The sequence below is a fragment of the Acyrthosiphon pisum genome, chromosome A2 (genome assembly GCF_005508785.2).
Source record: "Acyrthosiphon pisum isolate AL4f chromosome A2, pea_aphid_22Mar2018_4r6ur, whole genome shotgun sequence".
NCBI lineage: Eukaryota > Metazoa > Arthropoda > Insecta > Hemiptera > Aphididae > Acyrthosiphon > Acyrthosiphon pisum.
Genome location: NC_042495.1, coordinates 72,416,167 through 72,432,762, shown reverse-complemented (window position 1 = coordinate 72,432,762; position 16,596 = coordinate 72,416,167). Strand labels below are relative to the sequence as shown.

At 25.7% G+C, this 16,596-nt stretch overlaps 1 protein-coding gene across 2 annotated transcripts in view; it reads right to left on the bottom strand.

Annotated features, from left to right (window-relative positions):
• The window catches only part of LOC100571236 (locomotion-related protein Hikaru genki), a 141,036-nt gene that overhangs the window by 121,462 nt on the left and 2,978 nt on the right, over positions 1 to 16,596 (bottom strand). The gene's annotated exons all lie outside the window — the stretch shown is intronic.

Genomic DNA, 16,596 nt, shown 5'->3' with positions numbered 1-16,596 from the left:
TTTTACCATTATTGCATTAATATGAATAAAAATAGTAAAGAACATATTTTTAATGAATAAGTGGTAGGTATGCAATGTGCCAATATCCTGGATTATTCTCAAATAGAAGCAAACAGATTATATAAAGTCACAATAATTATTGAGTAATTCAGTAGACAAACAAACAAAATATCTTGAATAAAACAAAATTAAAACACGTTTCCCAAGTTTTAAAGGTATAAGTATTTACTCATATACAAAATCGTTTAACTATTTACTTCAATAGTGATTTTTAATCGATATCATATGAACTAAAATGCAATATGCAAACTTGAATATTATTCGTTCATCATTAAAACTTCTAATTTTATAATATGCAATTTACCTCGTGAGTTTTTGACCCTCATTTACAATAACAATTTGTTGTTGAATACGACAATGCGTGTAATTAAAGGCCATTTGTTGTTTTTGTTCATTCCCCTCTCCTTTCTAGTCTTTGATCGATTTGTACGTACAACACAAGATGTTTATTTTTTTTTTGTATGAGTGTGTATAAAGTTAAAAGCACCGGAACACGAGGGAGGAAGCTATCACTTAAGTATCCTTACTTCTCCAGTTATCCCCTCCATTTTTACAGCTTCTTCTTTCACCATAAACTTGAAACAACTATGCAATGTTTTTGCATCGTTATCAAATCCTAAATGTAGCCTTTCTACTAAAAATTCTTTTTTTTTTATATTTTAACAACATGAATTAACCTATCTACGGATGTCACAAGAATTTATTCTGCAAGCTTTTTTTCCTTAGAAACATTAGGATTTGAAATAGATTAGAGTATAATAATTCACAGATTTTAAAATAACTATTTATTTTATAACAAAATAAAAATCCTCTATAAGATATTGCTTCAAATAATAAGGGGTAAGTAGTGGAAAATATATTTAATTTTGTCATCAATATACAATTTATATTTACTTATTATTTATTAAACAAAAATATTATTTTTCTCTCAAAATGATCTGGCGTTAATATAATATACATATATAGATTTCGTAAGTAATTTTTTTTATCTGATTGTGTGTACCTATAAATACTAATATCTTATTATATATTATTCAATAATGTTGATTGTTGAAAAATAAGCAACTCTTAAGTTAGAAATTCTAGAAAAATAAATTAAAACCATAGTGACAATCATACGGTTTTTTATGATTTCACGTTGGATTTTAAATTTATTCGATGTAATATATTGTATTATTGATATAGTGATATCTATTCATACAATTAATTAATTGTTACATTTTATTTTAAATGAATATAATATTTTTTTTCTTGTTAAAATCTAAATTTTTTATTTTAAATTTCCAACGGCTGTATTAAATAGACATGTTGTAAACATGACTATTGTGTTATTAAGTAAAACATTACTAGATATCTTGTGTATTGTGCAATGTTTAGTTGTGTAATCTAAATCAAAATATATTATACCCTAATTTCAAATATATTTACGTCAATTATTATTAACCTGCTTAAAATATTTATAATGATATATAATAATAGTGTTACTTAATTAGGTTCTTTGAATCAATGTACGATAAGCAGGTACAAAGTTTTGGTAATGAAATATAATTTATTTTATAAAATCACCATATTATTTAATTAAAAACTTGTATTGACTTATTATTTACTGTAATTTTATCATAGACAATTATACCAGTTTATCACATTTATTATTTATCAAAATATCTTAAAACAATATCTGAGACTTGAAATTGCAATTGAATATTTATATAGTTACACTTTACAAACTTTATAAGCTTTATAACTTTGAAAAACATTTTGTAAGTTTGAGAATATTTTTTTTAATTAGAAAAATTCTAAAACTACCCATAAGTACACCGAACTTAGAGAAATAATAAATCCAATATCCATTTTAATATTTTATACTTATATACCTATAAAAATAATTGCAGAACAAAGCTATAGGTAATTACTTAGTACATTGCTAAGTAATTTTTGATAATTTGTAATAAAACCTCTAATTAGTAATATTAGCTTAGTAATACACATATTATGGGTACACATAAATATATAATGAGTATATATAATCTAATTGATTTTTGGTCTTACAAGATACATTAAATTAAAAAAAATTAATTTTGGTTTTTTAGATTCTGAGTGGTGCAATAATGAATATATTGATTTTACAATGATATTTGTTTGTTTTTTTCCTTCTGTCATAAACATATCAACATATGGGGATACTAAAAATACTTCAATTTTCGAAATCAACATATTTTTGATAGGAAAGTAAATCTGGTTGGTGGATTCGGGAGGTCACATTTAAAATTCACAGCAGTTTCCAAGAGCGCCGGGAAAAACAAAAAAAAATTCAGGAAAAATGGGAAATTTTTGAGCAAAATTAATTTTGTTTTTGGGTGACTATAATATTTAAAATTGTAAATACTTTAGATTTTCACTGAATGTTTATTTGACCATTTACCATACATAATACAATTTTAAAAGTATTTAGAATGTATTTGAGCTATTTATAGTCTTTTTGGTTTTTTTAAAAGTTTTTTTTCTTAGTTATTGTCAATAAACAATTTTTCAGTTGAACAAATAACTTAAAAATGTAATACAAATTACACCTAAGTTTATAATTGTGTAATTAAAAAAAAAATTGAGCTTAAATCAACAGCACGTTTTTATGGTTCTCTGTAGCTAGAAATTTGTCAAAATCCCGAATATTTAAAGATTATTTTTCAGTTATAAATTCAAAAAAATTATTATTTTCATACTTAACATTAGACAATTTAATAGAAGATTAAGTTTTCCTACATTCAAAAAAAAGAAATTTATCGGAGAGTCACGTTCATTTTTTGCGAGCGTTTAAATTATAAATTTGTTCGATATTGGATGATATTCACATGTTAATTAACAAATTTCCATCAATCGATTTTTGATATTTTGTTGTAATTAATAATTATACTGTTAAAATTTTTACCAATTAATGTTTAATTGTATATATTAGATTTGTTATATTTTGCTAACATTACCGAAAAAAATTGACTCTTTTTAAGTAATTGTTATGGCCTATGAACAATTTCCCAATTTTGTACCTAATACCACCTATACCTAATACAAACAAGTCATTGGTTCCTAAAAAAATAAAAATTTAGTTTTTAAATCTATTTTAATATTTAATTTTTTTGCTTAACTTTTTACTATTATATCTTTTATTTATCGTGTTGAAAATAATATCAAAACTTCACGTATTATAATATTTCATAAATCAATGATGGTGGAAGGAATTCGACAGATATTTATTGTTACCTTAGAAAAATAAACTATTTTTGATTTGTATAATGCACCGATAAGAACTATTCTTTTAAGAATCTACAATCTGTATGTTACTGTCACTCCATTACGTTTGTTTATATCCTGCCGGAGGATATCTATAACTTGGAGGTGTTTTCAACTTCTAAAGATGTAAAAGTGTTTACCGGTCCTTAGGGATATGGCAGTTTATTCTACATGCAGAAGTAAAATAATGTAACATAAGGTAAACACAACAAAAAGCCTTTATACCATTATGGCTTACTATCAGCTACTTTTATTGAAAATAAAAGCAGACAACAAAGGCACTATTTAACATTCAAATCTCCAGGTGTAAATTTTAAAAATGTTTATCTATGTTTCGTGTTATACAGTTTATTATATTCTTCTAAAAAGTTTACAGTAAATGCATAATAATGTAATTTATTTTTAAAAAAAATCTTGTATTTTATACTATTTGGTTTGCTTCGATGGCAATTAAGACTTTGGAAATCATAAGAAAACAATAGAAGATACCGTTGTAAAATCATTTATTTATATCTAAAAGTATGTTTTCTTAAAAAAAATAAAACTTACTTTACGTCGAATGGAATGTTGATACTATACGATATCTTGATTTTTTTTGAACACTTATTACGCAAGAATTACTGTAGCATTTTTCATTCTTCCTTACTTTTTTTATGTAAGCCAAAAGTTGCTGATGTTGGGACCGATACATTTTAGTTTTCGTGTAATATTATACAGAGACTATCTTGAAGTTTGTTATCTTTGGGACCTTTCGACTAGAAGGAAAGTAGTGGGGAAAAGTTAAAAAGTTAATATAACAGATGTTCTTGTTTGAGACCCAAGCACTACGTTATTTATAAAGATGGCAACATTTTTATATAGAAGATTAATGTTGGTTGAAAAAAATAAAGGAAAACGACCAATATTATGAACCCGAGAATAAGATAAATGTGAGAAAACCGGACACCTGGTAGACGACTCGTTGGTATAGCATTTGCCCCGGGTGTTTTACTGTTTTATTCGACTTCCGAAAACCAAACGTGGTCCATTGAAATTTAAACATTAACCCTTCAGAAAAGTAAATATATATGTGTTTTTCTCAATATCTAAGTAGATGATAAAATATATGGTCGTACTGAATGGACAATTCTAAGTTGTTTGTACATTTATTGTATAGTATTATAATCTACATGCATTACACTATAATATAGGCTAGTTCTTATATACCTTGATTAAAATATATATTAAATAAACGATATATTATTTTATATAATATTTTTGTTATACATAATTCTTGTTTATTGATTATACATGAAGGTATGTCAAATAGTTATAAATTTTTACTAATTAGACCTTAATCAACACCGAAATGGAATGTATTTCTTCATAAGTTTGAAGAGCTTTTAACATTAATTTAAGCAAACAATATGTATAATGCGTACACATATAGGCTGGCGCCTCAGGTGGTTTTCAATGGAAATCCTGTACCTCACCGAAATAATTTGCTTTCTATTCAGAAATCATTAATTAACTCAAAACATGTTTGTGTAATGTAGTACAATGTAAAGGTATGGGTTTTATCATATTATCGGGGTCAACCAATCGGTGATTCTCTTCCTGGACCGATGGTGAACTGGAAATTCATAAAGATGAGGATTTACCGGGATATTCCTATTCATGTTGCATGGTCAGAAATCTAGGCCAGTATCGGTATAATAGTATATATATAGTACGTATAGTCATTGTTGAATTGCCGCTGTAATGGATTTCATAGTGCCCCGGGATTTTTATCTACTCGTTTTTCGTTGGCGGAGAAAAGATGGAAGGTATAATAATAAAGACCTAAAAAAAGTTTCCAATAATATTACAGTACATTTTTATGTTACGACGCAGATACATAGAAAACATTTTTCTCTTCCTCTGTAGTTCTTCGTCGATAAGTATAACTATTATTAACAGTTTACCCCCCGAAGGTAATATTATTATTATTATTATAGCTACGTGAGTTAGTTTTATTATACAATGTGATCTTAACGAAAGTGAAACAAAGCGTTGTACTTGTGACGTACTGAACTTTAAACAAGTAATTGCATAAATGAATAGATTACCTTCATACCTATATATATCTACTAAAGAGCATATTTTATTTATACAGCTATAAATCATAATTATTATTACTAGGTATACAGATCATATGTTGACAAAAAAATATATATAAATATAAATCAATAAATAAAACATATAATACATTGATGTAATTATAATTATTTTTTCGTTTACTTATAAAGTCATCTTATAAAAAGAAGCTGATTAAGTATAATTATAGTTACCTATAAATATGTTCCATAATATTATTGTCTTTAAGTACATAATGTATACACGTGTTCTCCATTTATATACATGGTTGTTGATTTATTTTTTCTTAACTTAAGAATATTTATTATAATTACATGTATATTCCTTACTCCTTTTAACTAGGTGAATACTTATAAGTTAAATTACAAATATAGTAGAAGTTAACTATCAATTACCTACTAAATATATAGTAGATATACAATATATTATATAAATATATAATAGCAACATAATTCAAATTTACCAAAACAATAGAAAACTATTTTAAAATTTACTGCCGAGTGTAATATAATAACTGTACTGTTGTAGAACCCGGGGTGAAATCTTTAAGGGGATTCGATACCGTGATTTTCTGTTTTTGTCTAACACATGCGTGACATAGTATTTGAGACGTGTTTTTTGCTAAACATTCCAATTGATCTATTGAAGCGATAAGAATTCTGAAAACAGATTTGAATTTGTCGTCAAGTCTACTTTAAATCGATTTTCCCACATGTTTGATATTATGCCCGAAATTCCTATATATCATATTAAAAAAAGAGTATTTCAAAATTGTCGTTTTTTAATTTTTGGAGAAGTTAAAATCAAAAAATCAAAAATGTGAGAGAGTCGATTTCAAGTATATTTTACGACAAATTCAAAGCTGTTTTTAGAATTCTTATCCGTTCATTAGATCAATTGGTATGATTGGCAAAGAACCAGTCTAAAATCCTATGTCGTGTGTGTGTTAGACAAAAACAGAAAATCTGCACCGGTATCGAATTCCCTTAAGAGTACTCTGAAATAGAATATTACATCTTATCGTGTCAATATAATTTAGTTTCATAGCGTGCTTCAAATGCCGACTACTGAGGACGACGGATATAATATGTACCTAGGTATAGACGTACTATAGAGTTTGTGAATTAGTGATATGGCTGCAGTGTAATATTGGAATATTCTCAACACAATTTTATGTAGCATATTATATATTTCAATTACTGGGTTCGGTAATATTCAATTTTCAACCAGGATGCCAACGATTTATGTGCCTGCGTTTCCATATTCCATTATACTAAATGAACGGGACATTACTCGTTTTACTGGTTGATGGGGGAAATAATGTGTATAATATATATAATATAGTGAATATAAATAATATATATATATATTATGAACGTATTGCCATTCAATCATAGTAGTGCAGGCAGGGAATGTAAAATGTAATTTGAAACTACATCATTGGTTATATTATATTTATTGAAATATTAAATAAAATACAAATTTAAACATATATTTATCCCATATTTTATGCTTGTATAAAATATTTATACATTTTCGTGCCAACTGGTCATTTATGGCGCAAAAAAAAAAAATATGAGCACTTTATGTTTGATACAATATAAAATTATATTTATTTACTAAACATCTGAAAAATAATTATAAAATATGAGATTTTATATTTTTTAAGATTTGTGAGAGATGTTTGATGCAATATTAAATTATAATTATTTACTAAACATCTGAAAATAATTATAAAATATAAGATTTTATATTTTTTATGACTTACCGCTGAATATTATAATCCAGACTTTAAATAGGAAGTGTTACGATCTGGCTCCAAAGTGTCTTGGCTTGCCTGCCCTTAAAATCATACCAACTTCAAACCGCCTTACCATCAATCTACCCGACGAGTTATTTCAAGTGACTGTCTTGTAATATATTATCGTCCTATCAAAATAGTGGTGGTTGTGTGACTGTGCTAGGTAGAATTTCGAGAGCCTTATGTATTTTGCACCATAAACAGTCAAAAAAAAAAAAAGAAAAAGTGATTTGCGTAATCTATTCTACTACAAAAATCAAAAATTATTATTTAGAAGTCTGCCTTTTTGTTAACCCTAAAGTCCGTATTTTCTTATAGTACGTGAGACCTGTCTAAATAGTTTTATTACCTAATATATTTAACAATGAGTGGTAAGCTCTAGTTTCTATAGTATATTATGTTTGATATGTATTGCAAATGGCCAAATTATTGTTATTTGGTATCATAATAGCTTCCTTTCTCTACTGATTATTATTTCGTACACTTATTCCGTAACATACGAGTATCAGTATATAGCATGAACACTATATAAGTTTACGACATAGTACAAAGTATCAAAAATATCATAACGAAACGTTAGGTTAAACATTGGTTATTTGTGAAAAGTTAAGAATTTATTATTTTATTTATATTGAGATTGGAAGAATATTATCAGCTCCTTCGATTCATATACGATAGGTTTGTAAGGTTTCGTATAAGAATATTTGATACTAAATAATGAATTTAGAAAATTTATCAAGAAGAAGGTTTAAAGAGCTTTAGTAGTCGTTTAGTTGTTATGTACCTAACCAAAGGTAGTTTTTTGTCCAGGGTTTATAATAAATGTTATAACTTATAATATTATATCTATTTTGAACTACTAGTCAAAGAGATTTAATCATTAAAAGTTTAGACGAATGAAGTAGTGGACAAGCATTTTACGTTGTACCCCTGTGCCACTCCACCCATATAAACTTTAAATATCTGGATGTAACTAGATAACTACTGTTTGAAATGTCAATAGGTTATTAATTATTCGTATAGTAATAAAATTGCCAGTATAGTTATAATATTTACGTTTTGTTTCTACATTTTAATATTATAACACACATGCTTTTTTTATTCTATATTGCCCAACAAATTATTTCAAAAAACGAGCCCATTAACAGTATGATGAAATTAGCCTACGAAGATCCGTAATTTCTTCCATAGAATAACGATACTACATTATTATCATTTTATTTTGTTTTATTATCTATTACACATGTATCAATGTTCCACAATTTCAATTAGTATTACTATTTTGTCAACACTACACTATAATATTGTAACCTGGACTTCCGCCCGTTTATCTTTATTAATAAAAGTGATATTTAATAAATAAAAAATAAATAAAAATATAGATAGTTTTATTAACATTAGGTATAAAAACAAAGGTCCACAAAGATTTCTTTTAAAATGCGATAATTTATGATTATTTATTCAATTTTTTTATTACATCACGTGTCCAATACTTAACAAAAATTATTATCGGTATCTTAAAGTCACATATCTGAGTCAAATGTTTAATAACTAGTATTTACAATGAAACAATTCAAATTAAATGTATGATATTTATATAAAAAATTATTTAGGTAGTAAAATTTTTAAAGGAAAATAATTGAGACATGTACGAGTATAAAAATTAAAAATGCAATAAATGATTTGAAAATGAATACCTATATATTTCATCATTCATCAATTTCAACAAAAAAAACAATGGTCACCTAAAAAATTATAAGACATTTTCCTGATTCAGTGCTATTGCAGGTTGATGGTGGCCACAGAGTGAATGAATCACAAAGCGATTTTACGGGGGATTTTGGAAAAAAATGGCATGAAATCGTTGTGAATATGACAAACGCTTGTCGTTTAGAATAAATCGTTCAGTAGCTATGAACACACAGAGACGGAGTGTGGTGGCAAGGCGTAAATGTGATGGGGTATGGTGGTGGTGGCGAGGTCGTCGAAAGAGAGAAAATGCAAATTCCATAGTCCTTGCTCAAAACTAACAATGATGAACGATGTAGGAATTAGAGCGGTACATTAAACTCATTTGAATACACGAACGGACCTCAACACGGCCAACCATTTATTATACAAACCATTTTCAGACTATTTTTATATTGCTCAGATATACCGCGTTAAAAAAATGTGTGTAGAAGAGAGAGAAACAGGGAAAATGACGGGGAAAATCCGTTTAAAGGAACATTTTTCAATTTCTTTCCATCCCTTATTACGTCTGTTGACGGTTTATTTACTTTTCTCTTTAACCTAATAGTTTTTTTTTATCCAGCTAATATTATTCTCACACATAATGACTATAGATGTTGTAGACATTTTATGTAACGAGTGTCATCCCATAAATATTACTCTACATAATTATATAATTGACTGCCTGTCAACAACCAAGATGCAATTATTTAATATTTTTTAGATCAGTCTCTCTTTTATAACTAAACAGCATAGATAAAGTTTGTTTAGTGATATATTTTTCATATGATATACTATGAGGTTGTATTGTATTTTATAAACAAAGGTAGATAAGAGAAAATAATTAACTCAAGTTAAGTTAGGTTAAGAGATAACACAAGATTGATAAGTTAGAAGTTAACAGTTCACAAATCATACATTTAAATTTTAAAAATTCGATACTTAAGTTAAAAGCTTATGTATAAAATAATAATTAGGTACTTAACTCTTTACTTAATCTAATTTTTTAATTATCTATAGTGTGTGGACCACATAAATAGTAACTGCGTTCTTTCTATTTTATAATTTCTTAAACTATAATAAACAATTTTATTGAAGTTTTATCATAATGTACAGTGTATATACCTTAACATGATTATTAAGTATTTAAACTATATACATCTCAACTAATAATTTAACAAAATAATGTTAATTGTTTATATCAAATAGCAATTTAAAGTCATATAATATATATGCCTATCTAATATTCTAATCTACTAAAAAGTAAAATGTAACTATATGTACAAAATTATTTTATCAAGGAAAACAACAGAAATGTTTGTGTTATCATAGAATTGGATTTTATTTATTTTTATATTGATATTTCGTATAAATACATAAACACAAACATTTTCAATTTTTTTTTAACTTGATGAATTATTTTTAAATCAACTGAGTAATTTTTTTCAACTATCAATTAACAAGTAAAGTTCATACGTTGACTTATATAATTTACCTACTCATATTATACTACCTACATTCCATCAACTTTTTCAATGCAGACTAGTAAGTACCAATTAAAACAATTTACTGTAGCAAATTTTTTTGAAATCTAATAAGGATCTATTTATTACTGATTAGATACTTATTTATGCTATAACGTTTTTCAAATATTGAAATATGAACTGTGAGATAATATTCTATACACATTAAATCATAAATATAAAATAATTCATAGTTCCAAATATTTTTCTTAAATATAAATACGATTATAGAGATAACCTAAACATGTTTTTTTAAATATTAAATATACAATTTATATAAATAGTATATGGTATATCTATATAAATATAAATGAATGTGTGTGTATGTGTGTGTGTGTGTCCATATTACCATGGCAACCATTTATATATTATTTTGAGATTTCCGTCCGTGTGTGTCTCCATATTACCATGGCAACCAATTGTATATTATTTTAAGATTTCCGATGGAATGTTTTGTTTTTAAATGGTTGCCATGGGTTTTGAAGCTATTATAATAATAATTATTGGTTGCCGGGAATCGATCAGCTAATAATACATAAATTTAAAAATCAATAGTATAATTTAACTTGTTCTATATGACAATAGATGTTCATTATTTTAAAATTTAGAGCTATTTGATGATTTATTTTATTTAAGTTTCTATAGACATATAGAAAACTTCTAAAATTTTTATTTCTAATTAATATAACATAATAGGTAACGTTATAATTTATATTATATTACATACCGAATTTCAGTTATTATACTTGAACAATTTTTATTTTTATTTATTTTTACAATACCAAATTTAAATTTTTTTATTTTATCATAAACATGTTATCACTAAATATTAGTTTGATGCGATAACCAAGCTTAAAGAAAAATGTATTAGGAATATTTTTAAATATTAATAATACGTATATTAGATTTCATCTTAATAATTTTAATAACTTTACACCACAATAAAAACGCTTTCATAGATTTAAATATTATAATTTAAAATAATATTTATCAGTCTAAAATTTTGGTTTAAGATGTAAGAATATGTAAATAGGACAAATAGCTAGTTAGTGACGTCTTGTAATGTTCGACCGCTGTTTTTATATTTATATTGTTTAAAAATCATTATTGATGCTTTTGGAATATTATAAAGTATAAACAGTGTCGAATTACCTATGAAGTTAAAAAAATATATATCTAAGAATTAAGCGTCAATTAGTTTTAGTGAAAAAATAAAATAATCAGTTAAACAAATTGGGAAAGCTCACTCTGTGGGTGTGCTGAATTCCATGTTTCGAAACGTACCACCAAACAAGGTAACTTGGGTAACTTGAGTAGGTACCAACAAATAATCTGACATTATAAATTATCAGATCACACATTCACACATTTAATATTTATAATTTTCATCACGACGATCGTCATCTTGATGTTAAGACGTGGTCATATTGTAATTGTAGGTAGATACTATTTTATATTTAAATTATATAGTATTATAAAACTATGTAAAAGTATGGTTTTCACATGACATGCTATTTGCCATTCGATGAATGCAAATGTGAGATTCAACAAAAGATATAACAACATATCATGGTTAATAAAAAATGTATTTAATGATGTATGTAAGATTGGTTGTTTTTGTGAAATTGAGAGGGAAAATTTTGTTTATACTAACTTGCGATATTGTCTCAAGTTAGACTTAGTTTCCCATGTAAGTTTTATATTATTTAATTTAACTCGTTCACTCTTTTTTCTCTGTTTTCTCTCATTATAATTATAGTTCGAAATGGGAAAGTATAAAAAAAGTTGGTAGTAGACGTTAAGATTAATCAAATTTCAATTTTTTTTCTTTTTTGCAAATTCAAGCTTAAGACAAGAACAGAATTTTTGGATTTTACTGCTTTAATCATCCTTAGCATTTTATATATTACGCATTTAAATTATGGAATTTTCAGAAGTAATCTATTTGTCTATATTTTAGTACAACACTATAAATTATAGTTCTATACTGTACAATCTATAAATAATTTTGTAACCTTTATATTTTGGTAAGTACCTATTTCTTAAAATGTATACTAGTATGAATCGCTATTATAAATACTTATATTTAGTGTGAAAACTAAAACCAACATATATATAACAGATTGTTTATCGCTGTTATATTTCTTTATTAGATTTAATATTTTAATTTATGCCTTTAAATAAATAATATGAAAATGTGGCATTCAATAAATTATATATATATTTTATTAAGTATATTTCTAAGTATAAATTGAATATTTTTAACTTTGTAAATATTCAATATTGTATTTTTTAACTGTGTTTGGGTGTTTATAAATAATATGTTGCAACTAATTTGGTAATCATCAATATTAAATTAAATTGAAATTACAGATTTTTACGTTTGCCTGTCTTTTAAAAAAAATGTTTAAGACTAATACTTCTTTTTGAAGTTTTTCAAGTACTTACGATTTTTCATACCTGAAAGACTACGCAATCACCAGAATCGGGAAACTTTATGTATACAAAATGTTCTGTACTTATACCAGCTAGATTCATCGAAGCGTAATAAATAACGTATTTCTCCAACTGAAAAGTTTCTTCTTTTTTATTCAACTATATTACAAGGTATAGAATAGTTTTTTTCGTGGAAATATTGGTTTACGAGAAGAGTTTTTTGTTTTGAGTAATAATAAAGACTAAGTAAAATACAAAAAACTTTAAAAACTGTAGTTTGATTATTTATAAAAAACAATTGACAAATTATAATAGTTAAACGTATTTTAACAATTCAAATTAAATTATAAAAATACATTAAATTGCATATTGTTAAATAATATAAGAACCTGTGTTTCAGTTGTGGAACCTCATTCACTGTGAAACGTCCGATTAGCTTATGATTTTTTTTGAAGAGCAATCATTTTCAAGAAAATATAAAGTGCTAATTTCAAGGTAGTATATGATCTGAAATAAGTAGATGAGTAAAGCACTAACTGTAACAAATGTAGATAATTGTAAACTACAATTTTTGTAAATACCTACCTATGTAAAAGTTTGATTGTGTAGGTAGTCAAATGGCCTATAACACTGCGGACACTGCTTTAAGAAAAAAAAAAAAAAGCGAGACGCTCTATACATTATATTTTATCTTCTGAATTATTATTACTTGTTAGACTATTGCATTATCATTTGAAAAAATGTAAAAAGCAAATTATAATTATTTTTTTTTTTGAACAAGGCACATTTCGTTAAATTATATTCAAATAAATAAAATCACAAGTGATCCATTTTTTATGTTAAATGTATTTGTTTTAAAGTTTAATAGGTAATACTACTACAACAATATGCAATATCCAGGTTGGATACATTTTAATAACAGGATGGAATCATAAATGTCTACAATAAATATTCAACAATATTTATAATAAATTATAAACAAATAACTATAATCTAGATACTATAAGTCACTCAGAACTAAAAGTAAACAAAAGAGCAGATGAGACTTATTTTCCGCAACTAATACTGGACAATCATTGATTGAACAAACATCTTATATGAAGATGCACTACACTAATGAAATCATTAATGCTAAAGAAAAATATTTGTAATGAAGAAAATAACAAGTTGAATGAGAGTACAAATAGATGGCAAAACTCCAACATAAAACTAAAAGAATAAATTAGAGATGAAATGGTACCTACCTAAACTAAATAGATTATGCTCAGGTCACACCAAGATTACACACAGGTTCTTGATGGCTAAGAGGAAGAAGCACTTTAATGTTAATCATTAGAGAGTCACTTAATTTTACTTGCATTTAAGTAAAGCATGTCCGTGAAATTTTAAGTAATTTTGGTATCACGTGGCAAAAAATGAATTGTTAATTGTTGACATTTTTATTATAATTGCATTATATAAGTATGATGCCTCAACCCTATTAAATGATTAAGATAAAACATGTTTCTATTTAAAATGGCACATAGGTAGTGCATAATATTATATTATTTGAATAATATTAACATAATCTATTGAATGGAAAACAAAACGTTTTTCTGTAACATATTCCAGATAATGAAAACTATAAATAAAATGTTAACTTTTCCTTTTGGTTAGTTTTTATCTGTATCATTGTGAAAAAAACCCCTCAAGGTAAATAATTAAATAAATTCCGGTCATATAATTTTTAAGGTTTTATTTATATAAGAAAAGTAACAAATAAAAACGATACTTTTGGTTTTTCAAATACTTATACAGTTATACGCTGTATATTTGTAGTTAGTACACAGAATAAAATCTAATAATTTTAATACATTTTACACGTTACAATTACCTACGTAAATGTGTTATAGTTCATTGCAACAATTACCTAGATAACGTGTACTAATACAAACCATTCGTCATAAAAGTTTAATTTTCATACTGGTTAGTCTGTAAAATATTGTATGTATTTATTAACAGAATTTCATAAGAATAGTGTAGTCGAAGTTAATATAATTTTTTTCTTATGGATCGAAATAGGCACAACAATATTGTTACTATATTATTTTTTCTTTAAATTATAATAATATTATAAAATATATATGTTTTTTTTTTTTAAATATTTAAACGATTTGAGATTTTTTCAATTTAGTCCCAGCATCTAATTTTAAATACTCAGTACTTTAAATTTTTTTTTTCTTTTTTTTTGGTGTTTGGTACTTATGCAATAAATTAAGATCATAATGTTGTTTACAGTATACCTATATCGAGAATATTCACGATTTATGTTTCTTTTGAGTGGTTAGCATTTTTATTGGTGAGTAATAATTGTATTCAATAAAGGTGTTGGATTAGTTTTTTCGGTGACATTATTTTTATTACCTATGTGTTCTCCCAATAATCATTCTATATCTAATTTAATATTTCCTTATTGTTAACGTTTATCTCAAGTCTCAAATGCTATGGTAATATTATATAATATCCATGTTATGTAGGTGATAGCTGCTGGGATGCTATTGGAAGCTGATAAAGTCTCACTTGTGATAGGTATTTAAATACACGTGGAGAACTATCAGTGGTCAAACACATACTGGTGGTACTGTAATAATGTACTAGAACTGTAGTAGTAGAAGTCAGTTGTAGACTGCAGTAATGTGAATCACTACTCACTCGTCACATATAATGTAAATATCAAATAAATATTTTTTTGAAATATAGCTAATTTAAATAAGTTGCTTATTCGAATAGTTTATTCTAAATTTGATTACTAATTCAACATCTTAAGCATTATTTACAAATCATATTATGTAGGTACATACCTCTTGAGTCTTAACTGACCATATTATAATGTAATTTATAATCATGTGATATGTGTACCTTCCTATTTGTGAACAGTGTATTGTGTAATCCATTTGTAAATAAATAACTATACAATTCAATCTCAATATTCACTAACACTGAACGTATATTTAAATTTCAATAAATGTCTTACGATAATATAATATAGGTGGCTCGTTTAATATAGTTTAATCCTAAACCTAACCACATATAACATATAAATACATATTAACACTTATATCTGTATTTTTAAGAAATATTCTTATTCAATTGTATTCATCGAGATATTTATTACGTACCATATTAAACTATTTATATCTTAACGAACGAAAATTAAAGTATTAAAGATTTTTTTTTTTAATAAATTAACCATGTTATTTGATATTAAATGGCCTCTGTCTGAGTTTAAATGTGAAACTATATGGAATAACGTGTACATTTACCGTTCAACAAATAATATTTATTATTTCTGATTTCTGATTTCTTTTAATATAATTATTAACTATCTAAATCTACTCGTTAGCCACCATAATACTTCTTATGCAATTTCAATATATTAGCGTGTACAGTTGGTATTCCAACAGTTTTATACCAATTTGTTTTCAGTAAACACATTTAATAGGCGGGAGTTACTGCAATTCTTGGTAGCAAGGCAGAATACGAGTATTTATTGTTGCAATAGAAATGACGTATCAACTATGTGAAAATATTTTTAGAAATATTGGGTTAATGTTATAGTAAGTCAAAATTTAAATATGGTATATTATACTGCCCTGCTACCAAGAA